This window comes from Ambystoma mexicanum, chromosome 3p (assembly GCF_040938575.1).
Source record: "Ambystoma mexicanum isolate Mex_15411 chromosome 3p, UKY_AmexF1_1, whole genome shotgun sequence".
Lineage (NCBI taxonomy): Eukaryota > Metazoa > Chordata > Amphibia > Caudata > Ambystomatidae > Ambystoma > Ambystoma mexicanum.
The window spans coordinates 129,537,294-129,551,506 of NC_090925.1; the positions used below are offsets into that span (position 1 = coordinate 129,537,294).

Consider the following 14,213-nt stretch of genomic DNA (forward strand, 5'->3'; position numbering starts at 1 on the left):
TTCAGACCCACTGCAGATTTTTTGAGTTAGACTATCATTGTCCACAGGAAGCTTCTCAGTCTACTCAGCCGAATGGCGAAGGACTTGTGATATTGCCGAAGGCCTAGAGTTACTGCGTGCTGTCGGTCTATGGGTGTCTTAGTATTGATTAATCAATAGTTGATGGTCAGCAACCATCCTCACGCTATCAAGTGTACAGGAGGGCGGAGCGTCCTCTGACGGGCCCATAGGTCAGAGCTCACCCTCGAGTACCTGTAAGACAAGATAGCTGCAACTTGAGGAGGTTGGGGTGCAGGATTCACTTACTCTGACACAATTCAATCAAGACAACTCAATAGTTTGGCAAAGGGAAGTCCGTTTAATGACAAGTACAAAAAACGGGGAAACAAATGGAAATCAACAGTGTCGCGATCGCCTATTTCACTTCAACTCCCAAATTCTTCATGCAAACATTAACTTTTATAGCAAATTCTCGTCATCATTGACGTGTAAAACTCATACGTTTGTCATGCAATCTTATTGGTCGGGAAAGGTAACTTAAGTATAGGTCCTATATCTGTATATGATAACAGAGCATACGGATTGGATAACTCTTATCGGATGGGCGTCTACGCCCATCCCACTACATCACTCGTGATAGACGTCACTACAACTACGACGTCTAATTGGTTCTACAGACTATAGGACCCTAGATTACTTGGTCCATTGCGATTGGGTGGGTTACACCCTTAGAAAATAAATATCCACTTTAGTTAACAGCATGCAGAATGGACACCCAGGTGTCTAGTGCCCCAAGATTCACCCTGCCTCCTTTCCATCAATCAGTACTTTTAGGGCTATGTGTCAATTAGTTGGCTGAGGATGGCCTCGAAACTGTAGCCTCTTATCTGGAAAAGTTATGGCATCCTTGGTTCTGGGTGACATCAGATGTTGGTAACTCTTCGCGCCCGGCTGGTCACATGTCTGTTCACTGTGAATCGGCTTAATTTTCTAGCTTTTAGTGTATTTAATTCTCCTTCGGCCTCGCCACCTGCCTGGGGCCTCTTTATCACGACCTTCACTGGCTGACTGGTATGCTCTGAAGTTTCGATTCTCCGGAGTTACCGCTCTCCTCCCTTCCTTAGGTTGACCTCGAATTCCCAGGCATGAGCACCTTCTTTGCTAAGTTTCGATTGCGCTCTTCCTTCTGGCTTTAGCTGGGATATTAATCCTGGCCTGGTAGGCCTCTGGCCGCCTGGGCATACTTGTGTTTTACAAAACGGAGTCGCACTTGTATAGTGTGCTTTATTGAGGTAGATATGTGGTTAGCGCTTGCCGCTCTATTCTTCTACTAAGCATTGCAAGCAGTATCGTTTTCTTAGCTTCTTGCGTTCCAAGCCTATTTACACGTGTTAGCTGGTTGGATACTTCCATTTTGTTTCACAGGAATGTTTCCTTATGTTTCAACATCGTCCCCTCTTCTGTGTCCATTACATGTATTGTTATAGCTACTGGCGCGTTATCTTTGGTTGTCGTTTTCGTTCATCCGTGAGTGTGTCCGGGCCCTCACGTCTTTACCACTGGCCGTCAATTAAGGCTCTTTGGGTCTCTTCGTGGACAGTCTGTAGGTATTCTTCATTTCGTGTCAGCTGCTGGTACGGTTGTCTAGGAGGGTACCGTGCAGCCCATGGTTGTCTGGCTATGGGTGCTCCAACAGGTTTTGCTCTTCTGATGTGCACTGGGCAGAGTCCAATTGCGGCTCTCTGTTGGTTCATCTGCTCCTCATACGTCACATACCTTGGCGAGTATGTTCCTGGTACCTCGAAATGGGGGGCAGGGGTGCAGGCCAGGTCTGGGACCTCCTCTACATCTCTATTGTGGCATACGTGTCCCAGTGCCTTGGTCGCGTCCAAGTAAGTGACTGCGTTTCCCTTGTGCTATAGATCACATGATGCAACCTCCTTAGGTTACCTGCAATGTTCCTTCCCGGCACGTACCCAGTCTGGTCCGTGCCTATCAGTGTAGGTATTACTTTACGGATTCTATTAGCCAAGATCGCTGTAAGGATCTTGCTGTACTGGTTCAGCAGCAACAATGGTATGTAGGAAGACAGAGCATGTCTTTATGTACTCATTTACATCCTTGGAGAGTTTTGGCCACCAAAAGTACCATTTGATGAGATCTGTGGTAGCCTTGTAGCCCCGATGACCTGCCACCAAATCCCATGACCCAGTTGTAACATTCTTAGGTGGAAGACTGAGGTAGGTACATAAATAGCTGAATGGTGGTGAAATAAGCTGTCCTTTAATGTAAGTGCGTCTCTTAGGTTGTCACCAGGCGGATTGCTGGTTCTTAGATTGTGAAGTTGTTGCAGCCAGGTGTCAACAGTGTGTACAAATTTGAAAGCAGGAAACATCTTGCCTTGTGCGGGTCTTTCCATGTTGGTATGACCATTCTGGGACAAAAGGTCTGCAATCATATTTTTGGAGCCGGGAATATAGGTCATCACTAAGGGATAGTGGGCAAAGAAACGTGCCCATCTGGCCTGTCTGCTGTTTTGGCATTCGAAATTTTGTAAGTACATTAAATTCTGAGGATCTCTCCGGATCTTCGTGGGTTATTGCGCTCCCAGAAGGAGATGTCTCGATTCTGTGCAGGCCAATTTGATGGCAAACAGTTCCTTTTCTAGGACTGAATAGTTGCATTCTGCTGAGGATAAGGTCTTGGAAAAAAAGGCCAGGGGATGCTCGATGTGGTCTTCAAAGCGCTGTTTTAGCACGGCACCTACGGCTGATTCGGAGGCATCAGACTCCAGAATAAAGGCACAATTATAATCTGGCTGTTTTAGCAGTGCAGTTGTCGTAAACAATCCTTTTAGGCCTTCAAAGGCCTTCTGCGCCGTATCAAACCAGATGAATTTGGTATCTTTTTTAAGCAGTTTGGTCAGAGGAAAACTGTGGCTGAAAAGTTTTTAATGAATTTACGGTAGAAATTTGCCATGCCAAGAAACCTCTGAAGTTCCTTTATCGAGCGAGGAGCAGTCTTCTGAAGAACCGCTGTCACCTTCCTTGGGTCCATAGATACTCCATCTCCGGAAATAATATAACCCAGATAGGTCACTGATGAAGCTTTGAACTGCCATTTCTCCAACTTGACCTTTAAATGTTGAGACAGCTGTCTCTCCAGCACCTGGCGGACATGCCAATCATGTTCTTCCTGGGTGGGCGAGAACACTAGGATGTTGTCAAGGTATACCACGGCTGAGTGCATCAATAAGTCAGCAAATAGATGATCCATATATCTGGAACACTGCCGGAACACTGCCGGAGCAATGGCTAGTCCGAAAGGCATTACCTGATATTGGCAGTGACCAAAGGTTGTCCGAAAGGCTGTTTTCCACTTGTCACCCTTCTTTATTCATATCAAGTGGTAAGCACCCCTAAGGTCCAGCTTAGTTAATACTCTTGTGTCTTGGACCACCTCCAAGATGTCGGGGATTAGAGGTAATGGATATTTCTCCTTCTTGGTGATCCTGTTAAGACCCCTGTAATCAAGACAGGGTTTTAGTTCTGTTGACTCCTTCTTAGGAACAAAAAATAAGGATGCCCCTCCAGCAGATTTGGACTCTGTGAGTCAGTTGTGTAGATGTTCATCGAGGTACTGCCGTAAAGCTTTCTTTTCCGCTGGTGAGAGCAGAAACATTCTATTGAAGGGACCGTAGAGCCGGGTAACAGCTCTATGGCACAGTTATCAGGCCTGCGGGGAGGCAAAGTCTTATTTTCTTCCGTACCAAAGATATCCTGGAAGGCAGCGTACTTGGCAAGAAGGATGGTAGCAACAGAAGAAACCAACATGGAAACCTTAAAGGGGGTTTTGTCGGTTGAACCTGGATGGTCTATCATGCATGGCTGCATGACTGTATGTACTGCCCTGTGCTGTCCGTGCTGACCAATTTATGTAGGGGTTGTGCAGGGACATCCAGGGAAAGCCCATGATTTTTGGGTAATGTGCCGTCCGTATCAGATCAAAACTAATGTCTTGTGTTGTTGTATCGTCATGGTAAGCCTACCAGTATGATTCTGAATAGGGCCACTGGTCAGTGGTGAACCATCAATTACCTCTACTTGTACCGCCTGGTCCTTTTTTTCAATAGGTATCTTTATCTTGCTGGCCCATTCTTCATCCATAAACTGGCCAGCCACCCCTGAATCTACCATAGCAAGCGTTGATATTTCCTCTTGTTCCGGGATTGACAGATGTATCCGAAGGATCAATAGGTATGACTTAGAAGCAGTTCCGGAATCCATGGTCATGGTATAGGTCCTAGACTCCCGAACGTATGTACCTGCTATGAGCAAGAGTTGGTATTACCTGACTTGAGGGGAGGGGCAGCGGGCACGTTCTGACAAGGATTTCATTGGAAGCACAATACATGCACAAACCATTGGGGGTCATTCCGAGTTTGGAGGCAGCCAAGGTGCTATAAGCACCATGGCTGCCTCCAAACCCGGGTCCGGGTCCCGTGTCTCTGAATGGGGACTTACCGGGTCATTCCAACCTTGGAGGACCCGGTAAGTCCCCATTCAGAAAACCATTCCCCATTCCCATTTGAGCCCCCATAGGGCTCAATGGGAATGGGGAAGGAGCAAATAATGGGGCCGCTATTAGCTCCCTGGTCCCTTAACGGGTCCCTCTAAGAACGGCTGGTCAGACCAGCCGTTCCTGGTGGGAACCGCTAAGGGACCTCGGAATATGGAGGTAGGGGGTTAACGGCACTGGCATCCTTACCGGTGCCGTTAACCCCCTACCGCCATACTCGGAATGAGTCCCATTATCTCTGTGCACCTGTCTTAAAGCATCCACGCCCTGAGCTTCCATACATAGTAGAAACTGATGCATCCAGTTTAGCCATGGGAGCTGTCCTATCCCAGAAGGATCCTGAAACCGGTCAGCTTCACCCAGTAGCGTTTTGGTCCAGAAAGTTCTCAGCACCTGAGTCAAACTATGCGGTTACCGATAAAGAGATATTAGCCATCAAATCCGCCTTTAAGGCTTGACGGCACTATCTTCTTGGTGCCAGGCATACTATTACCGTAATCACCGATCACCGGAACCTGCAGTATTTAAAAACAGCCAAAGCCCAATCGTCGCGATAACTTCGATTTGCATTGTTCTTTGCCGAATTTGATTTCGTGATCACTTATCGACCAGGCTGCAAAAATGGCAAAGCAGATGCCTTATCCCGAATAGGGATGGGAGAAGCATATGCAAACCCAGAACCGGTGCCAATAATTCCAGAGCAAAGAATTCTTGGCATAACTACTCTACAGACACTAGAAGATATTCATTCAAAAATCCAACAACTCTTCGATCCAGCAACCCTGCAGGACTGGGTAAAGAAAGGCCCGGACTACTCAGTCGTCAATGACCTACCTTACTATCAAGGACGACTATTTCTACCACACAAGGAAATACAAGAACTAGTCATCTCCAATTACCATGACACCCTGATGGAATGGCACCCAGGTATCGCGAAAATTAAGAGATAGTTCTGGTGGCCCACTTGGCGAAAAGATGTAAAGTCATTTGTGATGTCTTGTGGCATTTGCGCCCAAAACAAAAGCCAACAGAAAAAACCTGCTGGCCTTTTACATACCTTTGGATATTCCACCTACACCATGGCACACCTTGTCTTTAGACTTTATTGCAGATCTACCTCCATGTAATGGATTTAACACCATCCTAGTTATTGTGGATCTTTATTCCTTTAAAAGGTTTACCTTCTGCTTCGATTCTGGCCAAGGAGTTCCTCGAAAACATTGTTCGATTACATGGATTCCCTTACGTATTGGTTTCTGACCGAGGTAGTTAATTTATCTCGCATTTTTGGAAGAAATGTTGTCAAATGGCACAAATCGACGTGAGGCTATCAACAAGTCACCATCCCCAGACCGATGGTCAGATGGAAAGGACCAACCAGACCCTTGAACAGTACTTACGCTGCATGCTACACCAGACCGAAAGCAATTGGAAAGATATTTTATGGATTTCCGAGTACGCATACAATAACTCTGTACATTCAAGAACCGGACAAAGCCCTTTTTATACCATATATGGACATCACCCTCGAACCTCAGAACTCGATTCGCCTCAGCACTTAGAAATGCCCGCAGTTAGTCATTTGCACTATACTATTACACAAGCCTTTAAGGAAGCCACAGAACATTTGAAACAAGCAAAAGAGAAATACAAGAAAAATGCTGATCAACATAGAAGTGAAACTCCACAATACCAGATTGGGGATCAAGTTTGGCTGGCTACAAAACATATACCACTGAAGGGAACTCTGACTTTTAATCCTAGATATTTGGGACCTTAGACCATTAAGGCCGTTATCAACTCGGTGGCCGTCAAATTGGAATTACCCTTTAATATGCAAATTCATCCTGTCTTTCATGTTTCACTTCTAAAACCAGTTCAACCAGGGACAAGATTAACCAAACCACCTGACCCCATCTTGATAGATGGAGAACCTGAATTTGAGGTAAAAAATATCCTGGACTCCAAGATGATTACATCAAAACTTTTTCATTTGATTGATTGGAAGGGCTACGGACCACAAGAAAGATCATGGGAGCCTAGCGACCACGTTCATGCACCTCGGTTGGTGAAAAGATTCCATCGGAACTTCCCAGACAAACCGGGGCCAGGGGAAGAACAATTTTAGGAGGGGCCTTGGGGGGGAGTGCTGTCATGATGCCTACCCCCGGGCATCAGGACCAAGGCCCTCAGCTGCGGGAACAGGCATCCAGACATTTGTTTAAACCTCAGCAGCCCCGGCTAGGGGCTGTCTGGGTTCAGTCCTGGCGAGGCGCCAGCTCATCATAGAAATCAGTCCTGGCGCCATAGCCGCCAGGCTCATAGACTTTACTTACCTGATGCAGACCATGCTGCAAAAGAGTCCAATCCTACATGAGGCCTGGATGGGACTATTTTGTTACAGGAACTATTTTTTACTTGGGCATGGCTCTAGGGAACTTCTTACCTGGAACTACTTTGGAGGCTAAGGTGAGGTTACTAAGGGGATATCGGAGGTGATTAGTGGGGGAGAGCGAGAACAGTTGGGAGGCCATCACTAAAACCCACAGGTGGTTAATCCCTGTCTCCACTGCAGGAAAATACTTCTTCGGGTCCAGCAGACAAGACTAGGCGGGCCAGTCCAGACAGTCATCTCTGCACTACGCATCTCGTTGAAGGAGACCGCAGCTGTCCGGGTCCGATCGACACCCCTGTGGGGTCCAGGTAAGCGTAACAAACATAGAATGAATGCTTCATTGGCCGCCTCTTATCTGTAGGGAACGCCTTGAACTACCCCAAACACGTATAGTACGGATTATAGCGGACATAATGGCAGTGGATTTGTCTATGCAACATTGTATGTTAGGTTGCACCTTACATCCACTGATTGGTTGGAATGCTACCCCAACCTTGGACTTTTGGCTCTCTAGCAGCATGTACGTGAAACGAAACTCAGGTGTTTGAATCCGGTCAGACTACTCCCAGTGTGCCCAACTAGGCCATCATCTCTCATCTGTCGGATATAAGCCAAAGTCTTCCGTCTGTAGTTGACCTTGTAGCCTGCTCAGTGTCCTGGAACATTCAAGGGAGTGCGAGCACGCCACTAACTTCGTCTGAGGCTCTAATGAATAGCCCTTGTCTTGACTTCTGGGTCACATGTGAAGAGACCATAAATTTGACAATTTTAGCTTCCAATTTAATGTTATTTGATTTAAGCATGCAGGGTGCTATTGCTCGTCTTGGCCTCTATAAACTTGTTCACTCCATCTCATGTGAGCTTTATACACTTTTAATTGTCCAATATGTCCAATATGTGGCTCTTGTAAATGTTTTCGTCTTTTTTAATTTAAGAGCAATGTGCCCTTCATTCATAGCTTATCCTGGTTAACTTCCCTTTTGCCTTGCAATTATTCATTAAAATAGAATCCTTGATCTTAGGCCAACGTAGCCTTGTTGTTGTTCTGGAACACAGAGCTTTTCTGCCTTTCCTCATTCCACACCCTTGATCCGTTTCTGAGGTAACTTGGTTGAATTTGACATGAGCCAACGTCAATTTTTCCTATAATGGAATCCTTGCCACGTTATATTTACCCCTTTAGCATACTTGCCACGTTAAATTGACCTCTTTAGCAAGCTTCTATGTGTTTCCTTTCTACCTTGCGTTACTGCATATTTACAGTTATTGACCAGTAAATTACTTCATCTTCTTTCTATCCACAATTACTCAGGTTTAGATACATGTTTCTCTTGGTGCTTCAGTTACATTGTTACTCTATTTTCATATTGTTTCAATATAGGTTCATATATCCTCTTTATGACATCTCCTTTGTCAGATTTCACTTGTGCATGCTGACATCCTTCCATGTGGCATCCTTCCACAATTTCAGTGTGTGGGTACATTCTGTATGGCTGTCTTGAGTGCATAGCATCTCTCAGACACTCGATGCGGTATTGGAAAAATACACAGGACCCCATTTCCTGCTCTTCTTCTACTGTTCCACTATGACGGCAGTGAGGGGGTGGGTACTAGTGTGAAAGTATCCACCTGCTCCTCTACATTCCAAACTCTGGTCGAAATTCCGACCACATTCTCTTCTTCTTGTACCGGTGCCAGTTTTATGATAAACTGCATCGTAGCGGCTCACAAATTTGCCTTAAGGGACATTAAAATTGTTGAATTTGTTGGTGAGAAAAGAAATCGGTTCTTTTCTCACCAACAAATTCCACAATTTTAATGGATTATTCTACATCTGAACTGTTTGTCAAAGAAAGACCTCTTGCTGTCTCTAAATGAGAAATTTCTAAGGTTGGGCTATGAAATGAGTGATTATCATGACAAAATTAAAGCTAACTGGAGAGAGGCAACAATCCCCCGTGAAGTTAAGAAGACAACTTCTAATAACGTTCTGCAAACAATACATGGAATGGAAAAGATGGCACTAAGAGAAGCAACAATCACTGGGGAAGGGAAGAAGACAACCGTAAATAACCTTCCACAAACAATACATGGAAGGGAAAAGACGGCCTTAGGGGAAGAAAGGGATGAAAAAGATGGTCCTCTAGTAAGGAAAGATCTAACCCCATTGAAATTTACAATTTCAAACCAGGAAAAAAGAAATAAACGTTGTGGAGAACCCAGGGGTAAATAAAAGTGAGGCAAACTAATGGTTTTGGCTGGCTGGTGCTTTGAATAGTCCCAGAGCGGATTAGACTCGTACCGCATATAGATTGGATCTCTTGAAGATAGGTTGTTGGAACAAGACGGTTTCTTAAACATTGTCAAGGATGGGAAGTACGCTTTGTGCGAATCCCTCCAGACTGGTCTGGACTCTGTTGACAGCATCAGCAGAGCCATGGCAGCTAGTACGGTAATCCGCAGATTTGCCTTGTTGCGGAAATCAGGATTTGCCCCAGACATTCAGTCCAGGCTTCTAAACATGCCCTTTGATGGCACACATCTATTTGGGAATAAAGCTGATGAGAGTTTGAAAAAGCTGCAAACTTCCAAGGCGGCGGCCAAATCTCTTGGAGCTGCAATAAGGCAAACTCCAAACCGCCCCACAGGTGCGCCCTAAAGGGGTAGGTCCTTTCGCTATTATTCTGCATTCGGAAAAGGCAGAGGACAGCCAGCTCAAAGAGGTCAAAGACGATGCCCATGTGTTGGACAGGGTAGAAGTACTATGACGGGGCTCCTTACCTTCAGCCACTGCGTCAGCCGCTCCAAAACCTTTCTGGGTTCTTCGATCACAAGACTGCAGTAGGAGGCAGGTTGTCACAGCATCTGACAGAATGGCAGGCTATTAGTTTAGATGCTTGGGCATTGGAAACAGTTGCCCAAGGTTATTTCCTACCTTCCCTGCAAAAACCTCAGAGTCAGCCACCAGGGAACAACTCTTTGAAGGTTCCGGATCCGCTCCTTATGCAGGAGATTTTAACCCTGCTGGAGAAAGGTACTATAGAACCAATACCTGTAGCGGAGAGAAACACAGGTTGGTACTCCCCTTATTTTCTAATGCCAAAGAAGGGCGGAAGATTGAGACTCATCTTGGACTTAAGAGACTTGAACAAATTCCTCAGGAAGGACAAGTTCAAGATGGTAACCCTTTCTCAGATCCTTCAGGCCCTCCAGCTTCAGGATTGGATGGTATCATTGGATCTCCAGGATGCTTACTTTCATGTGCTGATCCATCACAAGCACATACAGTACCTGAGGTTCACTGTTGGCAACTCTCACTATCAGTTTCGGGTTCTGCCATTTGGGCTAACCTCCGCCCCAGGGTGTTCAGCAATCTAATGGTGGTTGTGTCAGCAAGTCTCAGGGGAGGGGGGGATTCACGTCTACCTCTTCCTGGATGATTGGCTGATCAGGGCCAGTTCCCCAGAACAAGCCCTACATCATCTTCGCTATACTTACCACTCCCTGCACAGGCTGGGCTTCTCCCTCAACTTCAAGAAGTCCCACATGATACCATCACTAAGACTCCAATTCATTGGAGCAGTCCTGGATGCATCCCTGGGAAAAGCCTTGTCACCAGAGGTGAGGGCTCAAGATTTTGTGCAGATGGTGACAAAATTCCAGAATGCCCAGCATCTTCCGGCTTTCGACTTTCTAAGGTTGCTCGGTCTCATGGCATCCTGCATTTTTCTGGTGCCAGAGGGTCGCCTGAGAATGAGATCTCTCCAGTGGGCACTCAGAACGCAGTGTTCACATTTCTCAGAAAGGATGTTGGATCTTCTATTAATCCCAAACAGAGTCTCAAAGGATCTTCAGTGGTGGGCCTGTCGGGAGAACTTCTTGAAAGGAGAATCATTTTGGCAACCACGGCCGGAGATAACAGTAATGACGGATGCCTCACTCACGGGGTGAGGAGCCCATACCAACGATTTGACCATCCGCGGTCATTGGTCTCCATCAGAGTCCAAACTACAAATCAACCTTTTAGAGCTGAGTGCAATCAGACTAGTGCTGAAGGCCTTTCTGCTCTCTGTACGGGGAAACAATGTCCTGATAATGACGGACAACACAGTGGCCATGTACTACTTCAACAAGAGAGGAGGTGTAGGGTCACTACCACTGTGCAGAGAGGCAATGCAGCTCTGGTTCTGTGCAATACAAGAAGGGATCTGTCTATCGGCAGTTCACCTAGCCGGAGAGAAGAACACAACGGCGGACACTCTGAGCAGGCAGAACGCAGTCTTCCACGAGTGGGAACTAGCTCAGGAAGTCCTTCAAGAGATCTTCACTCTTTGGGGAATCCCTCAAGTGCATCTGTTCGCGACCGCTGCCAACCTAAAGTGCGAACTGTTCTGCTCAACGGAATTTCCCCCGAGAGGAGCTCTATGAGACTTGTTCGTGTGGACTGGGAGTTTCCATTTTATGCGTTTCCTCCAGTCCCTGTCATTCCTCACGTAATACGGAGGTTCAGAAGGTTCAGGAAATCCATTATCCTAATTGCTCCGGATTGGGCCAGGGGGATGTGGTACCCGCACCTTCTAGACATGTCCATCTGTCCTCCGATTCATCTTCCACAAAGAGAGGAACTTCTCGAGAGAGAGAGCGGTGGGTCGGGTTCTCCATCCGGATATCAGGACTCTCAGCCTTCACTCATGGTTTCTGAGAGGCTGAGATACAAGGATTGGGGCCTCCCGGACGACGTAATGGAGGCTTTGCTTTCTGCCAGAAGTCCATCAACCAAATCTTTATACCACTGCCTTTGGAATAGGTTCTGCAGGTGGTGTAGAGATAAGAATGTTGACTATTTCTCATGCAATACACCGATGGTGTTTTCTTTTTCTTTTGCACTTTCCAAATCTGGGACTCCAGATTGGTACGGTCAAAGGTTATCTAGTAGCGCTTTCCATCTTCAAGCGCACTGCAGAGGAAGTATCCTATTTTAAGATTCTTCTAGCAATTACATTCTTAAAAGGATTAACTAATGTTTATCCTCTGACTCCCTTTCAGGCCCCACTGTGGGATCTCAATTTGGTTTAAACTTTCTAATGGGCGCTCCTTTTGAGTCTCTTCATTCCTGCCCGTTAAGACTTCTTACCTTGAAGACAGTTTTCTTAGTGGCTATAACATCTGCCCAAAGGGTGAGTGAGCTACAGGCTTTATCCTGCAAGGTTCCTCATACTGTTTTTCATAAAGATAGAGAGGTATTAAAGCCTAACTTTCTCCCTAAGGTTGTTTCTGAATTTCAAATCAATCAGAAAATAACCTTATTGTGCTTTTATCCTCCGCCACACGCAGGGAAAGAGGAAGAAAGGCTTCACAGACCTGACCCTAGGCATGCACTGAGTTTCTACATTACCAGATTAGCAAAACTGAGACAGCATGATCAGTTGTTTGTGGGCTATACAGGGCATACAATGGGTCTAGCCATGACCAAACAAATCCTCTCTAGATGGATTATTTTAACAAATTTCAGAATGCTACAAACTGGCCGGTAAAGACCTCCCAGATTTTCTAAGGGCTCACTCGACCAGGGGTATCGCAACTTCGTCTGCTTTGCAGAGGGGAGTTCCAATAAAGGATATTTGTGCAGCTGCCACATGGTCATCTGTACACACCTTTACGAAAGACTACAGTCTGGATTACTCCACTAACCAAGAATCTGTTTTTGGAAGGGCAGTACTGCACTGTGTGCATTCTTGATCACTTCAATTTTACTCCCTCCTCTGAATAATGTTACTGCTTGGGAGTATATCAAAGACAAGGAATACGTGGGAGGACACAATCCATTCGAAGAACAAGTTACTTACCCATGGTAACGTTCTTTCGACTGGCTGTTCCTCCCACGTATTCCTTATTGCCCCTCCCATCCTACCCGCAGTAAAACTTCCCTTGTGGTTAAAGTCTGCGCTCTCTCAAGGGGAGTAACCGTCTAACTCAAGACAGTGTTTCGCTCTTCAAAACAGGCTATTTCTAGCTATGATGACGTTGACGTCAAGACGGATGCCTCTCAGGGACATCGACTCGACCAGGCATCGACGCACAGCGCCCTTTACTGAAAACAATTTTTCCTCCGAGGCAGCAAGCTGGATATTAGGAAATATCAAAGATAAGGAATATGTGGGAGGAACATCCAGTCGAAAGAAAGTTACCATGGGTAAGTAACTTGTTCTTCTGCTTCTGCTAAGGACTAGCAACTCTCCCTTAAAATGTCAGAAAGTCTTCTGTTCAGGACTTAGTTCTGAGACTGATTCGCAAAAAGAAATAATGGATTGCCCCAAAGAGTAAATTGAGCATTATTTATCTTTCAATCTATTAGTGTTTTATAAAGCGTAGACTGCAAGCCCAGATGATTTGTATTTCCCCAAGAGGAAAGTAGAGGAAGTAGTGGGAGTGGGTAGGATAGTAAAGAAGGAGAGAAGGGTTCAGATTCTCAGTCTTGGTCATTTCAGATCAGCTAGGTGCATTGGAAGGGATCAAGGGAAAACAAAGTAGATACAAAATAGTACACTTTTTGGAAGCAAAAGAGGAGGCAGAGCAGGACCTACTGCAATTGTAAATAAATGAAATTTCAGGATGGTTCATGGTTGCTCTTCTCTAGCATAGAACAGTCAAGGAACAAAAGACAGAAAGGCTAGTGAGTCAAACATTTTTGTACAATACAGTCTTAAACCTTTCCTGAATGACTTCACTCTAATGAGGTTGTTAGCTACGTTCCACTTGGTTGCTCCAGCAGTGTTCAGAAATCTCCCATCACCACTCTACTTTCTTTCTGCGGTGCCAGTGGCAAGTGTCATAGGGTTGTATCATAGGAGTCTAATAGGAGAGAACCTTTTGATTTGCAGCTTGTAGTACCCTGGGCCAGTGTCTCAGTAATCTTGTTGAATAATACAGAGTTTTAAACATGATTTGAGAGTCCTCTGCAAGCCATTGGACTGATTTCAAACATGGGGTAATCCACTCTCAAACTAGCATCCTTATTCTGTGCTATTTGAATTAAGTGGGTCAGGGATTTGGGGAGGCCCATGTAGAGACTGATGCAATAAGCATGCCAGGAGAGGACTATGGTTCATGTCACCTACACACTTTCTGTAACATGTTGAGGAGAAAGAGGATGTGCTTAAAGAAGTGAAGAAGAGAGTGTGATTTCTTTATGATTTCATTAGAAGTTCTTCCTCCACGTTTGGCTAACTTAGGCTATCGA

The 14,213-nt window shown here is 45.6% G+C and overlaps 1 protein-coding gene across 2 annotated transcripts in view; it reads left to right on the forward strand.

Moving 5' to 3' along the window:
* The window catches only part of LOC138580158 (proteoglycan 4-like), a 1,214,734-nt gene that overhangs the window by 474,441 nt on the left and 726,080 nt on the right, over positions 1-14,213 (forward strand). The gene's annotated exons all lie outside the window — the stretch shown is intronic.